The sequence below is a fragment of the Cervus canadensis genome, chromosome 19, assembly GCF_019320065.1.
Source record: "Cervus canadensis isolate Bull #8, Minnesota chromosome 19, ASM1932006v1, whole genome shotgun sequence".
Taxonomy (NCBI): Eukaryota; Metazoa; Chordata; class Mammalia; order Artiodactyla; family Cervidae; genus Cervus; species Cervus canadensis.
The window spans coordinates 53657499-53680311 of record NC_057404.1 but is presented as its reverse complement, the minus strand read 5'-3'; the positions used below and the strand labels follow the sequence as shown (position 1 = coordinate 53680311).

At 36.0% G+C, this 22813-nt stretch overlaps 1 pseudogene; it reads right to left on the bottom strand.

Annotated features, from left to right (window-relative positions):
• Positions 1 to 3779: 3779 nt before the first annotated feature.
• On the bottom strand, positions 3780 to 4575 carry LOC122422175 (annotated as a pseudogene).
• Between the last annotated feature and the right edge of the window lie 18238 nt (positions 4576 to 22813).

Genomic DNA, 22813 nt, shown 5'->3' with positions numbered 1-22813 from the left:
ATAGACATTTACTTTATTTCTATATCTTGACTATTGTGATAACTAATGGTACAATGAACACAGGAGTGTAGGTATCTTTTGAGGTCCGGATGACAATTCCTTTGGTTATATACTCAGAAGGGAGAGCTGGATCACATAGTACTGCAATTTTTATTTTTTGAGAACCTTCCATACTGTGTTCCAGAATGGCTGTGCCAATGTATATAATCTTGCCAACTGTATACCAGAGTTTCCTATGCTCCACTTTCTCACCAACATTTTTTATCTTCTTGACCTTTTAATAATAGCCATCTAAGATGCAAAAGTAGCAAGTTAAGAAACACCTGGAGTAACAGGCAAATTTGGCCTTGGAGTATTGAATGAAGCAGGGCAAAGGCTAATAGAGTTTTGCCAAGAGAACACACTGGTCATAGCAAACACCCTCTTCCAACAACACAAGACAAGGCTCCACACATGGACACCACCAGCTGGTCAACACCGAAATCAGATTGATTATATTCTTTGCAGCCAAAGATGGAGAAGCTCTATACAGTCAGCAAAAACAAGACCTGGAGCTGACTGTGGCTCAGATCATGAACTCCTCATTGCCAAATTCAGACTTAAAATGAAGGAAGTAGGGAAAACCACTAGACCATTCAGGTATGACCTAAATCAAATCCCTTATGACTATACAGTGGAACTGAGAAATAGATTTAAGGGACTAGATCTGATAGACAGAGTGCCTGATGAACTATGGACAGAGGTTTGTGACATCCTACAGGAGACAGGGATCAAGACCATCCCCATGGAAAAGAAATGCAAAAAGGCAAAATGGCTGTCTGAGAGGCCTTACAAATAGCTGTGAAAAGAAGAGAAGTGAAAAGCAAAGGAGAAAAGGAGAGATATTCCCATTTGAATGGAGAGTTCCAAAGAATAGCAAGGAGAGATAAGAAAGCCTTCCTCAGTGATCAATGCAAAGAAATAGAGGAAAACAACAGAATGGGAAAGACTAGAGATCTTTTCAAGAAAATTAGAGATACCAAGGGAATATTTCATGCAAAGATGAGTTCAATAAAGGACAGAACTGGTATGGACCTAACAGAAGGAGAAGATATTAAGAAGAGGTGGCAAAAATACACAGAACTGTACAAAAGATCTTTATGACCCAGATAATCACGATGGTTGTGATCACTCACCTAGATCCAGACATTCTGAAATGCGAAGTCAAATGGGCCTTAGGAAGTATTACTGTGAACAAAGCTAGTGGAGGTCATGGAATTCCAGTTGAGCGATTTCAAATCCTGAAAGAGGATGCTGTGAAAGTGCTGCACTCAATGTCAGCAAATTTGGAAAACTCAGCAGTGGCCATAGGACTGGAAAAGGTCAGTTTGCATTCCAATCCCTAAGAAAGGCAGTGCCAAAGAATGCTCAAACTACTTCAGAATTGCACTCATCTCACACACTAGTAAAGTAATGCTCAAAATTCTCCAAGCCAGGCTTCAGCAATATGTGAACCATGCACTTCCAGATGTTCAAGTTGGTTTTAGAAAAGGCAGAGGAACAGAGATCAAATTGCCAACATTCACTGGATCAACAAAAAAGCAAGAGAGTTCCAGAAAAACATCTATTTCTGCTTTATTGACTATGCCAAAGCTTTGACCATGTGGATAACAATAAACTGTGGCAAATTCTGAAAGACATGGGAATACCAGAACACCTGACCTGCCTCTTGAGAAACCTGTATGCAGGTCAGGAAGCGATAGTTAGAACTGGACATGGAACAACAGACTGGTTCCAAATAGGAAAAGGAGTATGTCAAGGCTGATTATTGTCACCCTGGTTATTTAACTTACATGCAGAGTACATCATGAGAAACTCTGGGCTGGATGAAGCACAAGCTGGAATCAAGATTGCTGGGAGAAATATCAATAACCTCAGATATGCAGATGACACCACCCTTATGGCATAAAATGAAGAGGAACTAAAAAGCCTCTTGATGAAAGTGAAAGAGGAGAGTGAAAAAGTTGGCTTAAAGCTCAACATTCAGAAAACTAATATCATGGCATCTCGTCCCATCACTTCATGGGAAATAGATGGGGAAACAGTGGCAGCAGTATCAGAGACTATTTTTTTGTGCTTCAAAATCACTGCAGATGGTGACTTCAGCCATGAAATTAAAAGACGCTTACTCCTTGGAAGGAAAGTTATGACCAACCTAGATAGCATATTAAAAAACAGAGACATTACTTTGCCAACAAAGGTCCGTCTGGTCAAGGCTATGGTTTTTCCAGGAGTCTTGTATGGATGTGAGAGTTGGACTGTGAGGAAAGCTGAGAGCCGAAAAATTGATGCTTTTGAACTGTGGTGTTGGAGAAGACTCTTGAGAGTCCCTTGGACTGCAAGGAGATCCAACCAGTCCATCCTAAAGGAGATCAGTCCTGGGTGTTCATTGGAAGGACTGATGCTGAAGCTGAAACTCCAATACTTTGGCCACCTGATGCGAAGAGTTGACTCATTGGAAAAGACCCTGATGCTGGGAGGGACTGGGGGCAGGAGGAGAAGGGGATGACAGAGGATGAGATGGCTGGATGGCATCACCAACTCGATGGACATGGGTTTGAGTACGCTCAGGGAGTTGGAGATGGACAGGGAGGCCTGGTGTGCTGCGATTCATGGGGTTGCAAAGAGTCAGACACGATTGAGCGACTGAACTGAAGATGACTGAGGTGATTTCTCAGTTGTTTTGGTTTGTATTTCTCTGGTGATTAGTAATGTTGAGCACATGTTCACCAAAGAGCACATGTCTTCTTCGACGACATGTCTATTCAGTTCCTCATTCCCCCCCGCCATGTTTTTGACAAAGGATTTATTTGCTGATCCCTAAGAAGCAAAATTCAGAAAAACATCTCCCTCCCCCACTGCAAGAATAGTTCAATAAGAAGACATTTCAGGCCTCCTCTGCCCTCTTCCTAGATGGGCCCTTTCCGCGTGCACCTTATCACAGAGCAGACTGACATCCAGATATTGTCGGAAAGGCACCTGGCCTGTCATTCTGCTCATGCCTTCTGCTAACCTCCCTGGTAGGCAAGTGGAACCTTTTCTGTAGTTTCTTGTTTTCAGTAGAAATTTACTGAAAAATTTTCTTGATAGCAAAAAATTTAAAGATTCTCTCGCCAGGCTCATCTTTCGTTTATCCACTAGAAAAGTACAGAATTGACATTCCTCCCCACTCCACCCCTCCTCGGTTGTGATCAAAACATGGAATACTGAAGAACTTTCAGATTACTCTTAAGTTCTTAGGTTACACATGTAGATCTGCATAGAGGAAGTTGAACCCCTAGTTGTATTCCTTCCCAAAATGGGTAACAGATGATTTGATTAGAATAGCTAAAAAGAAACAAACACCCCAAAAAACAAACCCCTGATAGTCATTCTATTGGGTTGGCCAAAACGTTCATTCAGGTTTTAAAAAGTGAAATGAGCATTTTGGCCCGACACTACAATGGACCAAAGCAGGCTTTTTCGACCATAAACTGATACCACCTCTTGGTTATAAACCCTGCAGAGATCCAAGATGAGTCTCAAATTTCGAAAAGAGTCAGCAGAGAGTGCGAAGATACATGAACAGAGGAGAAAGCTACTGAAGGCACAAAGGATCCCAAGAATATTTTAGAACCGTTTTCATTTAATAAGCAGTAGTATAACAACCTAAGGACCTTGGCTGTGATCACACCAGGATGTTTTTAATGGACTGTTGTGGGGAAACACGATGGACAGCTGTCTTCCTCTGGCTCACGGTGCTAAGTGGGCAGATCCAGCACCAACTCCATGGCGAGCCTACGGCTGGGGGTGTAGAAGAGGTATTTCTTGCCAGATGGGAGCTCTTTGGTGAGAAGACTCCTTTAGGGAAAGACTTTTTGGCTTCCTCTTCAGGGATGGTTGGAAGGACCATCATGCTGTCCCCGTTCTTCCATTCAGCTGGGGTGACCTCCTTCTTTTCTGCTGTCAGCTGAAAAGAGATAATTATTCTGAGAATCTCATCAATGTTTCTGCCAGTGGTAGCTGGGTAGAGGATGCACAGTTTCAGTTTATTATCAGGACCAAAACTAACCACCACATGAGAGGTCACAAGCATGCCCTTTTCGTCATTCTCTGCTGGGTCCAGCATGTCCAGCTGGATGGCAAGGTCCCCATTCTTACCATCAGTGATGGGAAAAGGTAACTTTTCTGTGGCTCTTCATAATTGTAAGCGTTGATATCCTTGCTCCATGCAAGATAGCCTTCCACACTGTCTATGGAAAGAGCAGTCATCTTAACGTTTCTCTTGGCAAATTCTGGTGCCAGCTTTGCTGCTCTGCCGAGTTCCGTGGTACACACTGGGGTAAAGTCCCGAGGGCGGGAGAAGAGAATTCCCTGTGAGTCTCCCAGATAGTTATGGAAACGGATGCCGCTGATGGTACCATTTGCCTCGAAGTGGGGAGCCTCATCCCTGAGAAGGAGACCTCTGCGCGTGGTAGCCCCGGGGATGCGGCCGAAGGAGGAGGTGCAGGGCCAACAGCCACGAGCCTGCTGGTTCTCGTTTCTCCAGTTGCTCATTTTTAATGTGCTTAGTTTTTGTTACTGAGTGATAGAATTTTCTTATATATTTTGGATATTAGTTCTTTATCAGACATATGATTTGCAAGTATTTTCTCCCATTCCATAGGAAATTTTATTGATTACTTCCTTTGTTCATTTTTCTTAGTTGCCTGTGCTTTTGTGTCATATAAAAAATTCATTGTAAAGACCAAGGTAGAAATTATTTTTATTTTTTTATTCTAGGTGTTTTACAATTTAAAGGCTTCTGTTTAAGTTTTTAATTCATTTTAAGTTGATTTCTGTATATGGTGTAAGATTCCAATTTCATTCTTTTGTATATGAATATCCAGTTTTCTCAACAGTATTCATTGAAGAAGCTGTCTTTTCCCCACTTTATATTCTTGGCACGTTTGTTAAAGATCATTTGATTATACATATGTGGGTTTATTTGAGGGTTCTTCATTCTGTTATATTGGTCTATGTGTTTCTTTATATAACAGTATCATACTGTTTTGATTATTATAGCTTTGTAATACAAATAGAAAATTTAAAGCATGATGCCTCTTTTTTTCTTCTTTCACAAGATTGCTTTAGCTATTTTGAATCTTTGTGGTTCCATTTGATTCTTAGGATTATTTTTCCAACATTTGTGAAAAATGCCATTGAAATTTTGCCATGGGTTTTTATTAAATCTGTAAATCACTTTTTCTAGTACAGATGTTTTAATATTACTAATTCCTCCAACAGACCTTCCCTGTTGGCTCAGCAGTAAAGAAACTGCCTGCCAATGCAAGAGATGCAGAATCACTCCCTGGATCTGGAAGAGCATCTGGAGAAGGAAATGGCAACCCACTCCATTATTCTTGCTTGGGAAATCCCATGGACAGAGGAACCTGGTGGGCTACAGGGTCAAAAAGAGTCAGACGTGACTTGAACAACAATAGCAATCCATGAACACACACTATTTTTCCATTCATGTGTATCTTCTACAATGTCTTTCCTTAATGTCTTGTAGTTTTCAATGTACAAGTCTTTCACTTCCTTGGTTAAATTCATCCTCAAGTATTTTATTCTTTTTGATGTTATTATAAAAATTATTGTTTTCTTAATTTCTTTTTTTTTCCTGAGAGTTTATGCTTAATGATACTTCAATGTTCCTTTTGTATTCCTGAAACTTTACTGAAATTAATAACATGGAAGGAAAGAAAATAATAGAAGTGTATTTGGCAAAAGATGCTGATAGACTGAAAAATTTCCAGTGACACTACCAATGTCTTAGCTCTCAACTTCTCTTCCCTGAACTCTTGCTAAATCCAAATTGGTCAACCAGTGGCTATTCACTCATTCAACAAACATTCAATTATTCATCATGGGCTTAATTACAGCCCCAGTCTTAATTATGCTTAATTATGATTAAGGCAACCTCAGTTTCTCCATGCTGGCCAAAAATTTCAACGGTTTATTCAATAATGTTTAGAACCAAGTCATCCCAAACTCTAATAACCTTCCGCAATCTATCTTATAAATGTTTGTTTCTGTTTTCACAGAGGCATCTTTTTATTTTTTAAACTGTTCTAATATAGCAAAGATGTAGTAAAAATTACAGTTAATGGCTTTGGTTGCTTTTCTTCTTCAACGACTCCAATTTTAGTATAGTTTCTAAAAATGTAACTAATTTGGAATTAATGGAATTTTTCTTTTTATTTTCCTAACAAAATTTAATATGGTAAGACAGTATACTGAAAAGAAGTACAATAATTCCTTGGCATCCATGAGGGATTGGTTATACTCCTCCCTCAAATCTCCCCACAAGCCCCCATACCAAACCTGAGATGCTTGGATTCCTTAGTCAGTTTCACATCATGATTCAACCAACTGGGACAAGACCAGCTGTTGGCTGACTCTGGATGCCAAATGGCTGATTTCATGGGCAAGATGGTGCAAGGTATACTGAAAATTGCTATTTTAGTCAATTTGATGCTTTTAGATTATGCCGCTGCCTTATTTGATTAAATAGGTCATATAGTGACACTATATTTTCTTTTACTTATTAAATATGTTTTTTTCAGAATTTATGTGCTAGTTGTTCTGTAAAACCAAATATAATGCTATTTCTATTTCTCTAAATAATCTTCATTAGCAAATTAAGGTTTTCCTTCTTAAACATAAAACTAATATGATGCTTTTTGATATATTTATGATACCTGTTCATTAATGTGTTATAACAGTTGTGCACATGCACACTTACACATCCTTTCACTTAAATTGGTAAATAATTATAGCAACAGGAATTTGAATTCTGTACTTATAGTAATGCCTTCTTGATTCTTACTAGTTATCATTTTCTGTAGTGATGAGACCCATTACAATAGTAAACTAGTTATAATATATTATTTTTAAATCTATCAAGATTCATGATTATAGAGCCATAATATATTTCTTACAAAAAATCTGCCTTTGGATATCAGGAGATTTCTTTTTTTTTTTTTGGTTCAGGTAAGATAACACTGATTTTGTAAGAGCAGAATGTGTGTGTGTGTGTGTGCATGTGCATGAGTGTGTGTGTGTGTGTGTGTGTGAATCTACATTAAAATACCTTTTAAATTAATTGTCAAATTCAGTTTAGCACTGGAAGGGCAGTCTATGCTTGTTTGAGGAATGGCTATCAGCTTGTCTTTTGTCCTGTCAAATTGCAAGCCCTGCTAAGGTGACTATTTTAGGCCAAAGGATCACAGAACTCTATATCAATAGTGGCTTGATAAAAGTGGAACAAAATTGAGACAATCTATTAAGTGTTTTGGAGATTGGATTTTGCACTTCGAATTATTTAAGGATATTTTGCCACCTTCCCTACTGATGAATGAATAAGTCAGGAATCCATTCAGGCTAGGCATGGAAAAAGAAGTTGAAATCCTTCAGGGTAGTAATTTTCATGAAAGTTGAATATTTTAGCCTTGTGCTGTAGTTTGTAGAGACCATGTTTGTTCTGTTATTTGCAAAAGCAAATTTTTACTTGTATGAAATTTTTTAAAAAAATTTTCTCAATTACTATCCATTTAGAAAAATTTTATGTGTTTGTATGTATCTATCAATTTCTAGCCAGAAAGGATTTGATGATTAGGATTCTTGGGCTCCTTTTTAAAGTGATGAGAAAGGTGTAGGATTCACTCACCCATGTAGATCCTCCAGAATTGCCCAGAAAATCCAGTGGTGTCAGCAGCTATATCCAGCCATAGTGTTGGGGTCAGCTGTTCCATCTGTGTCCAGGTGACATTGTAACCTGACTGTCCCTTGCATTATAATCATGATGCAGTAGTTGAAACTTAGCATTGCTGTCTTTCTTTCTGTGTATCTAATTTTGTAATCTTCCTGCCAGCCTAATGAGCTAATCAGTAGCTTTCCTACATTTTCTTCTTATTTGAGATAGAGTTTATTTCTCAAGCTCAAAATGACAGAACCTGCACTTAAACAGATTTACAGTGACACTCTTAAGTGTAAGCTAAATTAAAATTGCTATATTTTCCTTCTGAAATAATTATGGTCACTATAAAATGACCATAATTTTAGTCAGCTTCACTTTATTTTATCCTTAAAGTCTATTTTGTTAGATAGTAATATAGCTGCAAGAACTTTTTAGTTTTGTTTAATTTAGAATTTCCATGCTATAATTTTTTGATTCTTAACCTTCTTCTTGCCTGTGTCCTTCCATTTTAGATATGTCTCTTGTAAACCACATAGAATTGTCAGTTAATTATGTATGTTCTAACAGAGGAAACAGTGGCAGATTTTATTTTGGGGGGCCTCCAAAATCACTGCAGATGGTGACTGCAGCCATGAAATGAAAAGACACTTACTCCTTGGAATAAAAGTTATGACCAACCTAGATAGCATATTACAAAGCAGAGACATTACTTTGCCAACAAAGGTCCATCTAGTCAAGGCTATGTTTTTTCCAATAGTCATGTATGGATGTGAGAGTTGGACTATGAGGAAAGCTGAGAGCCGAAAAATTGATGCTTTTGAACTGCGGGGTTGAAGACTCTTGAGAGTCCCTTGGACTGCAAGGAGGTCCAACTAGTCCATCCTAAAGGACACCAGTCCTGAATATTCATTGGATATTGGACTGATGCTGAAGCTGAAACTCCAATACTTTGGCCACATTATTCGAAGAACTGACTCATTTGAAAAGACCCTGATGCTGGGAAAGATTGAAGGCAGGAGGAGAAGGGGACAACAGAGGATGGGATGGTTGGATGGCATCACCAACTCAGTGGACATAAGTTTGGATGGACAGGGAGGCCTGGCATGTTGTAGTCCATGGGGCTGCAAAGAGTGAGACAGGACTGAGTGATTGAACTGAACTGAACAACTTTACAATAGATAAACAATCAAGACAGGACAAAAGACAAGCTGGTGAAGTGGGCAGTTCTATAAATCATGAACCCCTTTGAACTTGAAATCCAATAGCAAGCCATGGAGAGAAAGGCAAGTTGGTTACCATCACCATAAACTGCTTTTTGCTAGTAGCAATATATGTTATCCTTGCAGCAATTTACTCAAGCTATTTAATGCATGTGTAATTGTCTACATTTATTGTTGAGCACAGGAAAATCAATTTCTCAAAGAGACACAAGAAGAAAAGCAAGGGTTCAAATTCATAGCTTGTGATTTTATGATGTATTCTTTTTTTAAAAAAATACATCATTTTCATTCATAAACTGAGACTAAATTGATTGTCCAGCTTCATGCAATCTCTTTTGAGTCCACTCATTTACTTTTTTCACACTTCTATCTTCATATGCCCTTTGATACATGACTCCAAAAATCACATTCTGTCTGGGAAGCTAATGCTTAAATTTGAAGGGAGGGGAGATATGAGGAGGTAGATTTTTTTTTTAATCCTAAAAAATAGTATTTTGTGCATTATAATGTGTGCATGTATTTATATACTATTCACTAGACTTTGTTCTATAGGCTTTTACCTGTATTGATTCATTAAATTCACATAGCAATCATATGAGGTAGTAATAGTTAAATGATTCATTTTATTCTTATTTTGCAGGTGTGGGATCTAGACAGAGAGATTAAGGGTCTCTTTCAATGCTATATAAATAATAAATAGAAGAACTGGGCTTTAAACTGAGGCTTTCTGCTTTAGAGCTTATGTCTTTAGCCATTCCTCTTAATGACATTTTATCTCACAGAGGATTTTAAACAAAAAATGTTTTTGTAAGATATTATTTGTTTTGGGAAAGATATTAATGATATTGGAGAACAGTATTGATTTCCAAAGCATCCCTCAATTAATGAAGACAGATTTCTTGGGATATAAAGTTATTAAGACTTGATTTTTCTAATCTATGTGTTCCAATAATATATTTTACTAGACTAAAAATAATACAATATTTATGAAATATGAATGAGCTAGTTAACATTTCTTATCTCAAGACAGAATTTTTAAGCCTATAGCTAATGGGAATTCTTCACTTAATTTTTTAATCAATAAATTTGAGTATTAGAAATAAAAACAACATCATTTCCCACAAATATGCATGCATTGGGCATTTACCATTTAACATGCAGCTGTCCTGATCTTTAGGGATATAGCAGTGACCAAAACAGTCAATAAAATCTGTAATCTAAAAGGATCATATACTAGAGGGGGCAGGTAGACCATGAACAAATAAAGACAACATGTATTATATTTGGTATGGTTGCTACTATGAAACAAAATAAGGAAAGTAAGCAGTGTAGATAAAAAATTAAAAGCAACCCTGATAGTAGAGATGAAATTTTATCTTTAAGGTGATCAGGAGAAGAGAAAGTGACATTCAAAAGTCAACATAAAGAGATAGGGATAAATGCCCATATATTGTAAGGGAGAACTCCAGGCAGAGGCACTCACAAAGCACTATTCCTGATGTGGGCAGGTGCCTGGTGTTTCCCCATATGTTAGGAAAGTTGATCAAGCATATGCAGAGGAAGTATGTGCATCTATTCTTTCTTTCCAAGAATAGTAAATTGTAGATTTCATGGAGTTAAAAATAAGGAGTATTTTCACTTTTAAAAATAAAAGTGTATTTAAGACACAAGTTCCTTAATGCTATTATGTATGTTTTTTATGAAACATGATGAATATTTTAGGTATGTCAATTAATTGTGATCACTCATTAAACTTGATTGCTTAAATAAATACAAAATACATTACTTTTTACATTTTTTGAATAATTCCTTTTATACTTATTTTGAATATCTTTCAAATATAGCTATTTCATTCCATAAAATATGTTTTTCTTATCAAAAATATACATTTAAATCACCCAATCATAATAGCAAAAAGAAAAACAAATTAAAAATGAAAACAGTTTAAGAGATCTCTGTGATAATATTAAACACAAAATGGGGTCCCAGAGAAGAGAGATAGAAGGAATAAAAAATGTGTTTGAGGGAATTATGGCTCAAAACCACACGAACAACAACAACAAAAAACTACACAAACCTGAAGAAAGACAGATATCAAGGTTCAGAGAGCATAGAGGGTTCCAAACAAGATTAATACCTAAAAATCACATCAAGAAATATCATAAGTAAAACTGCAAAAGTTAAAAATAAGAAAAGATTTCTAAACAGAACAAGAGAGAAAAAAATAGTCATACACAAGGGAAATTTCTGTTCAGCTATCAGCTGATTTAAGGGAGCTTTACAGACCAGAAGAGAGATGGCATGATATGTTCAAAGTGCTGGAAGGATAACTCTATAATCCAGGATACTCTACCTAGCAAGATTATTATTTAGAAACAAAGGAGAAACAATGTATCATATATGAGTCCTTTGGTAATAAAATATAAAAATCCTATAGTAGATATAATGGACAGAGGATTTGTTCTTTAATACAACTGTGGTTTTAAAGTCCCCTACTGTTATTGTATTATTGCCATTTCTCCCTTTAAGTCTGTTAGTATTTGTTTTATATGTTTTGGTGTGCCTAATATTTGGTACATACATGGGAACAGATTTTATCTCCTTTCCTTGTATTGATTGTCTCTTGTGTCCATTATTACTATATAATGACTTTCATCATCTTTTGTTCTAGAAATTGTTTGTAAGAAATGTGTTGTTATCCCCTCTTTCTTATCATTTTTATTTGCATGAAATATCTTTTTCTATTCCCTCACTTTTAGTCTGTGTGTGTCTTTGGATCTGAAGTGATCCCTTGAAGTAAGTAAGTAGAAAGAATTGGATTTTTTAAAATCCAATCATCTACTCTGTGTCTTTTGATTAGATCATTCATTGACATTTAAAGCAATTATTGATAGATATGCTCTTATTGACATTTTATTACTTGTTTTCTAATTATTTTTTGAGTTTTTCTCTGCTTATTTCTCCTTCTTTTTGCCTCTTCCCTTGTGGTTTGATGTTCCTTAGCAGTATGCTTGTGTTCCTTTATGTTTCTTTTTTTGTGTATGGACTATATATATACACACACATATAAATGGACAGATCATCTAGACAGAAATTTAAAAGGTTTTCTTTTAAATTTTCTTAAAAAGTGATATTAAATGAAACAATAGGCCAGTTGAACTCACTAGGTACCTATAGGACATTATATCCAAAAACAGAAGAATACATGTTCAAGTGCCCATAAAATGCTCTTCAAGATAGATTACATACTAGGCCACAGAACAAGTCTCAATAAATTTGAGGATAGAAACTATATCAAGGACTTTGACTGACCAAAATGGTATGAAACTAGAAATCAAATGACATAAATAAAACTGGGAAAAGAACAGGTATGTGAATACTGAAAGGTTGTTGCTGAGCCATGAAAGACACCCAGGATTCTTGGCCTCTGGAGGAAAGGACTTCAATCTGGGGCCAATGACGAGGCTTGATCACTCAGAGCTTTTGTGTAATAAAATTTTATTAAAGTATAAAAGAGATAGAGAGCACTTCTGACATAGACATCAGAAGGGGGGCAGAAAGAGTGCTCCCCTGCTAGTCTTTAGCAGGAAGTTATATACCTACCAGTAGGTTGCTAATTAGAAAAAGGAAATGTCCCAAAACTCAGAGAGTGGCACCAGGCCCCTCACCCATAACATGCATTCTGAGATAACATTGGCACAAGGTTAGTTATCCTGGGCCATAAAATAATTGATATGAATCTTGAAGAAAGGCAGGTTTCCAAGCAAATACATAGTCTCATTAACATAGCTTAAGAGAACATTTGAATGAGTAAAACATACTGGTTTGTTGGTTAAAATACACCGGTTTGTCCAGTCGGTCCTGAGTCTTAGGTTCGCTCTGAGTCTTAGGTGGAACCGACTTGAAGAAAGACAAGAGTCTAAGGTAAATACATAGTTCATTAACATAGCTTAAAGAAAAACATTTCCGTAAGAAAAGCTCAAGGGTTGAGAAAAGTTCAGGTGGAACCAGGTGTTGTCATGGAACACAGAATTTTAAAAGAAATCTCCTTTTAATTTTGTATACAGAAGAGAAAAAAATCCGACACTTATAGTTGGTTTCCTCCTGCTGAAAGAGAGAAAAACCATCTGACACTTGCAGCCTATTTCCTCCATTTGGGGGCCCCTCGCCTTCCTGCCTGCTACCCTCTCAACACTAAACAACAAGCTATTATAAAAATGATGGATCAAAAAAAAAAAAATGATGGATCAATGATGATATCAAAAAATTCATAAAACACCTCAAGACAAAAGAAAATAGAAACTCAACTTTCCAAAATCTATGGGATGTAGCAAAAGCAATTTTAAGACAGAAGTTCATAATGATACATGCATCCCTCAAGAAACAAGTAAAATTTCAAGTTAACAACCTACCCTACCACCTAAAAGATTAGGAAAAGAAGAACAAAGCCCCAAATAAGCAGAATTAAGGAATTAAGAGACAGAAAATAAATAGAAAATAAAAAAATAATATGAAAGATAAATGAACACAAGATGGAGGTTTTTGAAAAAATAAAATTGATAAATTAGCCTGGTTCACTAAGAAGGAAACAAAGTACCCAAATAAAAATTACAAGACATGAAAGTGGAGAAATAACAACCATTACCATAGAGATAGAAAAAAATCAGAAAAGAAGACTATGTGGAGTTATACATCAACCTAGTGGACACCCAAAAGAAATGGACAGATTTCTAGAAACATACAACCTGCCAAGAAATGAAGCAAGAACAAAAACAATTTGAACAAACTGAACACTAGTAGTCAAATTGAATTTGTAATTATAAAACTTCCAACCAACAAAAGTCTTGGACTATATGGCTTCACAGGGAAATTCTACCAAATATATAAAGAATAATTAATATCTAACCTTATCAAACTATGCCAAAAATTGAAGAGTTCATAACATTCCTGAATGCGTTCCATGAGGCCACAGTTACCCTGATACCAAAACCAAACAAACAGTATAAAAAGAGAAAATCACAGGCCAATTGTCTTTGATAAATATAGATACAAAAATCCTGAAAAATATTAGCAAACAGAATCCAATGAGAGATTAAAAGGGCCAGTTGAACTCAATAGGTACCTCGGTAGCTCAGCTGGTAAAGAATCTCCCTGCAATGCAGGAGACTTGGGTCAGATCCCTAGGTTGGGAAGATCCCCTGGAGGAGGGCGTGGCAACCCTCTCCAGTATTAGGGGCTTCCCTGATGACTCAGATAGTAAAGAATCTGCCTGCAATGCTGAAGACATGGGTTCTATCCCTGGGTCAGGATGATCCCCTGGGGAAGGAAATGGCTACCCACTACAGTCTTTTTGCCTGGAACATCTCATAGACAGAGGAACCTGGCAGGTTACAGTACATAGGGTCCCGAAAAGTCAGACACGACTGGGCAACAAACACTTTCATAGGATGTTATTTCCAAAATCTGATATATATCCAATATCATACATCATGATCAAATTAGCTTTATTTCAGGGATTCAAAGATGAGTTGATATCCACAAATCAATCAATATAATACAACAAATTAACAAAAGGTCAGAAAAATGCAACATGATCATCTTAATAGGTGCATAAAAATCATTTGACAAAATTCAACATCCATTCTTGATTAAAAGAAAAACAAAAAACCTCACCAAAGTAGGGATGGAGGGAACAAACATACCTCAACATAATAAAGGCCATTTACAAAAACCCTACAGCCAATATAATATGCAGTTGTCAAAAGCTGAAAGCCTTTCCTCTAAATTCAGGAACAAGCCAAAATTACTTACTACTGACATGTTTATTTAGCATAGTATTGGAATCCTAGCCACAGTAGTCAGACAAAAATAAAAAATAAATAAAAGACATTCAAATTAGAAGGTAATGAGTAAAACTGTTGCTATTAGCAGTTTAACTGAACTTTACATAGAAAACTCTAAAATCTCCACTAAAAAAGTATTTAAAAATTCATTATGAATTCAGTAAAGGTGCAGTATACAAGATTAACATGCAGAAATCTGCTCCTGCTTTATACACTAGTAATTAAATATCAGAAGGAGAAAGTAAAGAAGTGCTGTTTAAAATTGCATCAAAACTTAAAATACTTAGGAGTAAACTTAACCAAAGAGATGAAAGATCCATAATCTGGAGGCTATATACTACTGATGAAGGAAACTGAAGTTGATAAAAAGAAATGGAAAGATAGCCTGTGCTCTTGGTTTGGATGTAATATTGTTAAAATGTCCATACTACCGAAAGCAATGCACAGATGTAATACAATCTCTATGGAAACACCCATGACATTTTCACAGAACTAGGACAAATTATCCTAAAATTCATATGGAAACAGAAAAGTTGCTGAACTGCCAAAGCAATCTTGAGACAAAAGAACAAAGCTGAAGGTACGACCTTCCCAGACTATTCTATGAAGCTCAGATTATCAAAACAACATGCATTGGCACAAAACAGACATAGAGATCAATGGAACAGAATAGAAAACCTGGAAATAAACTCACATACCTATGGCCAATCAACACAACAAAGGAGACAGCATGTAACAAAGTCAAGACAGTCTTGTCAATAAGTGGTGCTGGGAAAACTGGACAGCAACATGTAAAAGAATAAGATTACAACTTTTTCTCATACCATATACAAAAATAAACTCAAAATAAATGAAAAACCTAAATGTAAGACCAAAACCCATAAAACTCTTAGAAGAGAACATAGGCAGAACACTTTTTGGCATGAAACATGGCAATATTTTTTGGCTCTGGCTGGTTACACATTAGTAATTAGTTTTACAACATGCAGGTGTGGAAGAATTAACAATTACAGCATGCAGGTTCAGGTGCTATCATTAATCTAACTGAGACAACCTGACCTTTACTTCCAATCTTTGTTTGCCATCTGTGAAGAGGAGGTTTCCTAGTTTTTCTTTAATGATGGTTAACAGGATTCAGGCCCAAGCCACATCAAAAGCAAAAAGAAACAAAAACAAAAATAAAGAAATGGGACCTAACTAAACTTAAAAGCTTTTGCACAGCAAAGGAAACCAGTGACAAAACAAAAATCAAACCAGGGAATGGGATAAAATATTTACAAACAATAAGACTGACAAAGTGTTGATATCCAAAATATCTAAGTGAAAGTGAAGTCGCTTAATCGTGTCTGATTCTTTGCGACGCCATGGACTGTAGCCTACCAGGCTCCTCCATCCATGGAATTTTCCAGGCAAGAATACTGGAGTGGGTTGCAATTGCCTACTCCAGGGGATTGTCCTAACCCAGGGATCGAACCCGGGTCTCCCACATTGCAGGCAGATACTTTATCATCTAAGCCAACAGCTCATTAAAGACAATCTCAAAAAAAAAAAAAAAAAAGAAAGAAAGAAAAAAATCAACCAACTCAATCAAAAAACGGGCAAAGACTTAAATAGTTATTTTTCAAAGGAAGACATACAGGTGGATAATAGCCACTTAAAAAGATGCTCACTATCGTTAATTATGACAGAAATGAAAATCAAAATAACAATAAGATATCACCTCACACCTGGCAGAATGGCTATCATCAAAATGGCTACAATTACAAATGTTGATGAGGATGTGGAGAAAAGAAAAAGAACCCTGGAACACTGATGGTGGGAATATAAATTGGTTCAGCCACTGTGGAAACCGGTATAGAAGTTTCTCAAAATGTTGGGGGAGGGCAAGAGGGATTTCATCTTGAAGACTGTCAGCCATTTCAAGGCAGGATGTGAATTGGGCCTGAACCCTGTTAACCATCCTTAAAGAAAAACCAAGAAACCCCCTCCTCACAGATGGCAAACAAAGATTGGAAGTAAAGGTCAGGTTGTCTCAGTTAGATTAATGGTAGTGCCTGAACCTGCATGTTATAATTGTTAATTCTTCCACACCTGCATGTTGCAAAACTAATTACTAACGTGTAACTGGCCATGTAGCAAAAGGTATAAAACTGAGTCCTCTGATATCATTGGGGTCCTTGTTGGAAACCAATTCCCCTTGGACCTGATAGCTATACTCCACTGTCTTGAGTGTCCTCTGAGAAGTAGTTTGTGACTTCAGATTCTACAACAAAAATACTAAAATTAGAAATACCATATGATCCAATAATTTCACTCCTGAGTATATATTCTAAATGGACAAAGAAAAAATATTAATTCAAAAAAATACACACACCTCAATGTTCATAGCATTCCTATTTACAAAAGCCAAGCTATTTCAAGAGGGAGGGGACATATGTATACCCAAGACTGACTCATGTTGATGTATGGCAGAAACCAACATAATATTGTAAAATAATTATCCTTTAATTAAAAATAAATTAATTAAAAACAATTTAATTAAAAGAATCAAAGACCAAAAAAAGCTATAGAAGCAAACTGAGGGTCCATTAACAGTGTATTAACAGTCCATCTTTATTCATCAACAATGAATAAGGAAGATGTGGGGTGTGTGTGTATCTATCTATCTATTGAAATTTTACTTAGCCAATCAAAAAAATGAAATTCTGCCATTTGTAGCAATATGGATAGACCTAGAGAATATTATGCTTTAGTGAAATAAGTCAGACAGTGAAAAATAAATACAGTGTGATGTCATTTCTATTTGGAATATAAAAAGTAAAACCAACAAATATATATAGCAAAAACATAAACAGACTCAGAGATATAGAAAATAAGCTTTTTGGTTACCAGGCATGGGGAGAGGGAGGGAAAAGGGTAAGACTGGGATACTGGGTTAAGAGATACAAACTACTATGTGAAATAGATGAACAACAAGGAATATTATACAGTACCACTGGGATTTATACCCATTATCTTGTAATAACTTTTCAGAATATAATCCCAAAAATACTGAATCCCTTTGTAGAAATTAATATGCTATTGTAAATCAGTTACTCTTTAAATGAATAAATGCATTAACATTTAACAGAAGTAAATATAAATCTTGGAGATACTTTTAAAAATTATTGTTTTACTCTGGATACACATTTACAATATATTTTGAAATTTAGTTTAATTTGATCATTTGTTATCCAGTGTAGTCTATTACAGAAGGTCTATAGAATCAGCACCATGAGCTTCTAAGTCTGTATATAAGCTTGTTCTCTATGGTTTTCATCCACTTCAATAAAGTTGATGCTGATTCTTAAATTTCTCACAAATTATTTGAAAGTACTAGGCTAGGGGAAATAAAATGTTAGTTGCTCAGTCCTATCTGACTCTGACCGATGGACTGTAGCCTACCAGGCTCCTTTTTCCATGGGATTTCCCAGGCAAAAATACTGGAGTGGGTTGCCATTTCCTTCTCCAAGGGATCTTCCCGACCCAGGGATCGTGGCTCTCCCACATTGCAGGCAGATTCTTTACTGTCTGAGCCACAGGGAAGCCCAGGCCAGGGGAAGTATTCTATTGAATCCAAAGTCTGTTGACTGCACAATTTTGATTAGTTATTTTGAGCACACACTTTATAGAGTTTTATGGAAATATTGGTGAAAGATAACTAATTAAAGTTTTTCATTTTTACCTGGAAATAGTATTTTTTATGATCACAGGGAAGAAAGCTGCTTTAACAAGGACTGGTTGGCTTTACTGATTTTCTTAAACATCTCCCTAGAGTGGTTTGGTGAGTGTGAAGACAAAAGCTGATCAACTACCGGGCTGTTTCACAGAACTCCACAAAAGTTATGGTTGTTCTAAGGTATCAACAAGAATGGAGAGAAGAGGACAGATTCAGGTATTAGCAACAAAACAGTGAGGGATACGGAAGCCTGCATGCCTCAGTGCATGGAGTTGCAAAGAGTCAGAAAAGACTTAGAGACTAAACAACAGCAAAATAATCTTAATAGGACTTGGTCTTTTCACATATGTATAGTTACAGAGGAAGTATGTTAAGGGTTCATAATCATTCAGCTTTCTGCTTCAGCAGCTTCAGAGATACTGGTGCCATTCTTTGAGATAGGGAACACAGGAGAAGTTTGTCAGGTAAAACTGAGTCTTGAATATATTAAACTTGAGATTCCCTTGAATCATGGAAATACAGGTAACTGAGAACAGATAAATATAGGTCTTGAGATGGAAAGGAAGCTCTCAGATGGAGGTTTTTGTGGGGAGTCATCAAGCTCTAGAAGATGCTTGAAGACATAGTGGTAAGAACTCTCTAAGGCAGAATATGTATATACCTTCTCTCTAACTTTACATGTATAGAAAGACTAAGTCCTGTTAAGACTATCTTCTTACTAGGAGCTGAATCTGTCCTATTCTCTCCATTCTCAGTGATGTTACATTATCGCAGACAACCATGACTCTTTTGTGGAGTTGTATGAAGCAACTTTCATCTGACTCTCACCAAATCATTTTCCAAAACACAGGCAATGGTATTTTCTTAAATACAAAAGTTATCATGCTATTATTTTGCTAAAACAGTTGTTCATGTGCCTCCCACTTTTCCTAGAAATCTCTCATCAACTCTTTAAAGTGTCTAGTTTACTAGATCTAGTTTATTTTACTGTTAAGTATCTACTTTACTTTACTGTTCTTTAGTTCATAACATCGACATGAGTTCTTTGAAAACTTCCTTAAACCAAACCTGTTTCAGTTTCACAAACACACTGTTTATCACCATGCATTTTCACTCTTTGATAACTATTCTTTCTCTACTAGTTTATAAACACTAAAAGAAGCAACTGTCTTTTTAACTTTAATATGCAAAGCTGAGTGTAGTGTTGGATTTAACAAATAGTATTTGCTGCTCTTTTAGAGCAGGCACAGTTAACACATGATTTGAGTCCTATTTTGAAGCAGGAAACACACTAGGTACTATAGTGATGTTGGATGTATAGTGAAGTATTAACTTGCCTCCCTCGAGTAGTGTATGGTTTAATGTTCGCCATGCAAGGTATAAACTCATGGAAGATAATGAACAGTAAGCTATTTACTTTTGTCAAATACATAATACAGGGAATACTTTTTGTATGAGGTAATTTGAGGACAAACTAATAATTCTATAATGCTTCTTGCTAAACCCCAATTAAGCCTCCTTCCTTGGCTGTCAACAGTGTCATTTCCATGATAAATGAGAATCAGGCATTCAATTTGAAAAATAAGCAAGCATTTTATGAATAAATATATTTGTTTACATTCAGTTATATAACAAACATTGAATTTCCCTCATGCGGTCTGTACTATGCTAAATGTTGTAGACAAATAGCCACTAGTCACAAATAGTTCGCAAGGTAAAAAGAGAAGAAGCAAACACATAATTTACAACAATATAGTGATATTTCAATGATAGCCATTTGCAGAGGGTAAAGGTCAGAATCAGGACTACCTTGAATATCCATGAATCTCTGATATATTGGGGGAAATGGGTGGTATCATAATGATTAAACTGACTTAAATGTCCACATGTCCTCATTTAATATCACTTAAATTTAATGGATATTTTCTGATATCTTCAAGCATAAAAATTTATGTTAAAAAACTGTAGCTCTATTATTTGATAAAATATATATGTATCAAAAGTTGAAGTGAAAATAAAGAAATTATTAATTTATGTGTGGATAATTTTATCTCATAAATATTTATAATGTAGATTATTTCTTCAGTAATGCCTTATATGACATCTAAATTTTATATTGTTTCTTTTCTTTTCCAATCCTTTTTTAGGCTAAGTGAATGTTGACCAGAAATTAAACAGTGAATGGAGAAAATGTAATAATGTCAGCAATTTAAAGTTTTTCTAATACTTATGCAGAGATAGTTAAATCTTCAGTTTAAAAATAAAATTATTAGTAAAAGAAAAAAATAGTTATGAAGTCTGATATGCTCATAGTAAGACAGATCTTATAAATTTTCCAATATGGTACAGTCATTTTTAGAAGCATAAATACATGGAGCCAACTTAAAGACCAAGCTTTCTTTCCTGCTGTTTTAGTGCTTTGAACTTAGAGCAATTAGTTTAAGTTAGTTTTCAGTTAATATTGAGGGTACCATTTTATGTAAAACAATTTTAAATTTGTGCCAATTATCTACCTTTGGAGTATAATTAAGAACAAAGTATTATTAGGCAGTTCATGTCATTATTTGAAGGAAAAAAAACGAGTAATGTCTTCTGCTAAAGAAAGGCACAATGCAGTGTCTCACTTAGGCACTGGAAAAGAAGGTGTTTTCCTCCTCAACAACCTTGAAAACTGATGTGAATAAGTAGTATTTCCCCAGGAAGCAAAACCTACCTATGGGAACTTCATAAGACACGTCTGGTAGGCCCGCAGCCCTGCACATTCGGAATGCTGCTGAAGGAGGTGGAGGTCACGGTGACAGTGGCGCCCCAGTGGAGAAGGTGCTGGAACGTGAATGTAGATCTCCCTGCCAAGACCAATTACTACTTAACACTTTTCCTTGACCGGGGACAGTTTCTTCTCTCTAAAGACTAAAACTGGGAACAACTGCATGGCATTAATAATATTAAGTTCCAAAAAGTGACTCAGATGAGGGAACTATTGAAAGGTTTAGTTATTCACATAAGTGTCATACTGAAGCAAGTAAATAAAATAATATAATAAAAAGATGTTTCTATCACGAGAATCTAGGACAGCTTTCTTGATAATTCAGACAGCTTTCTTGATATTTCACATAAACTGTGTAAGGATATCTGTGATTCCATTTCTACTTTAAAATACTTTCAGGTTGACAATGACTTTAAAGTAATTGTACATTAAACCATGGCTACTTACATTTTAGTTGATTTTACACATTTTCTGTATTTTTCAAAATTATTTCTTTGTGATACAACTTAGTGAATTGATTGTTATTCTTTTTTTCCCCCAGGCCTGTCAGCTTAAGGATACACAATTCTTGTAGAAATTTCATAAACAGTTTAATTCCCCACCAGTGTGACGTGAGGAGTCACCAGCCTTTTTGTCTCCCTCTTCTCTTAAGTATCTTAGAACACATGTCCTCACAAAGAAGTGTGAGAAGTTCTTTCCACTGTGATTCCCGTTCCGCTTCCGGTCCGCATGATATTGCCCTTGAGCAAGGGTTTGGGTCGTTTCCACCGTTACTCTGTCACCTGTACAACGGATGGTCCTGGAGGAGAGGAACTCTAGCTTTTCCACTGCACTACCTCCTCATTCCGTACTGCTGCTGGGGACTCACAGGGTGACAATGCCGAACATATAGATCTGTTCCTCTGAAGAACTAGTTAAGTCTTGCATATAGAAATTTTGTATTGCAATACTGTTTTTATGTTAGTTTTATGGAAAGACATAAACTATTTTGAAGAGATTAATATATACACAATTACTGGGGTAGGAAATACTTAAAAATGACTGCAGCATCTTGTGATATCAGAAAACTAGGAAGTGTTCAAAAATTAAAACAACGAATAGCTCACCCGCAATGGAATGTCTGTCAAAGGGATGGATACAGGAGAGAACTGAAAGAGCTCCCAGTGGCCAAACCTGGAACTGTTTGAGCAAAAAAATAAAGTATGCAGCATTACATTAAAATCCAATGTATAAATTAATATTCATAAGTCCACACTAATATAAATACATGAAACATAAATGAATGTATGAAATATAAATAAATAAGAGAAATAACACACAACTCTTGTACAGAAGAATTCTAAATAATAAGAAGATAGTCTGCTCTCAAGGTAATGAAGCGTTAACTCTTTACTATTTAAGAGTGAGCTGTGAAGCATGACTTCCTTGTGAAGAGCACAGTACAGAAAGAGGAAAAAAGGGGTGCTTCTAGTGGAGAGATCTGCAAAGCGCTGCTTTAGTCAACGA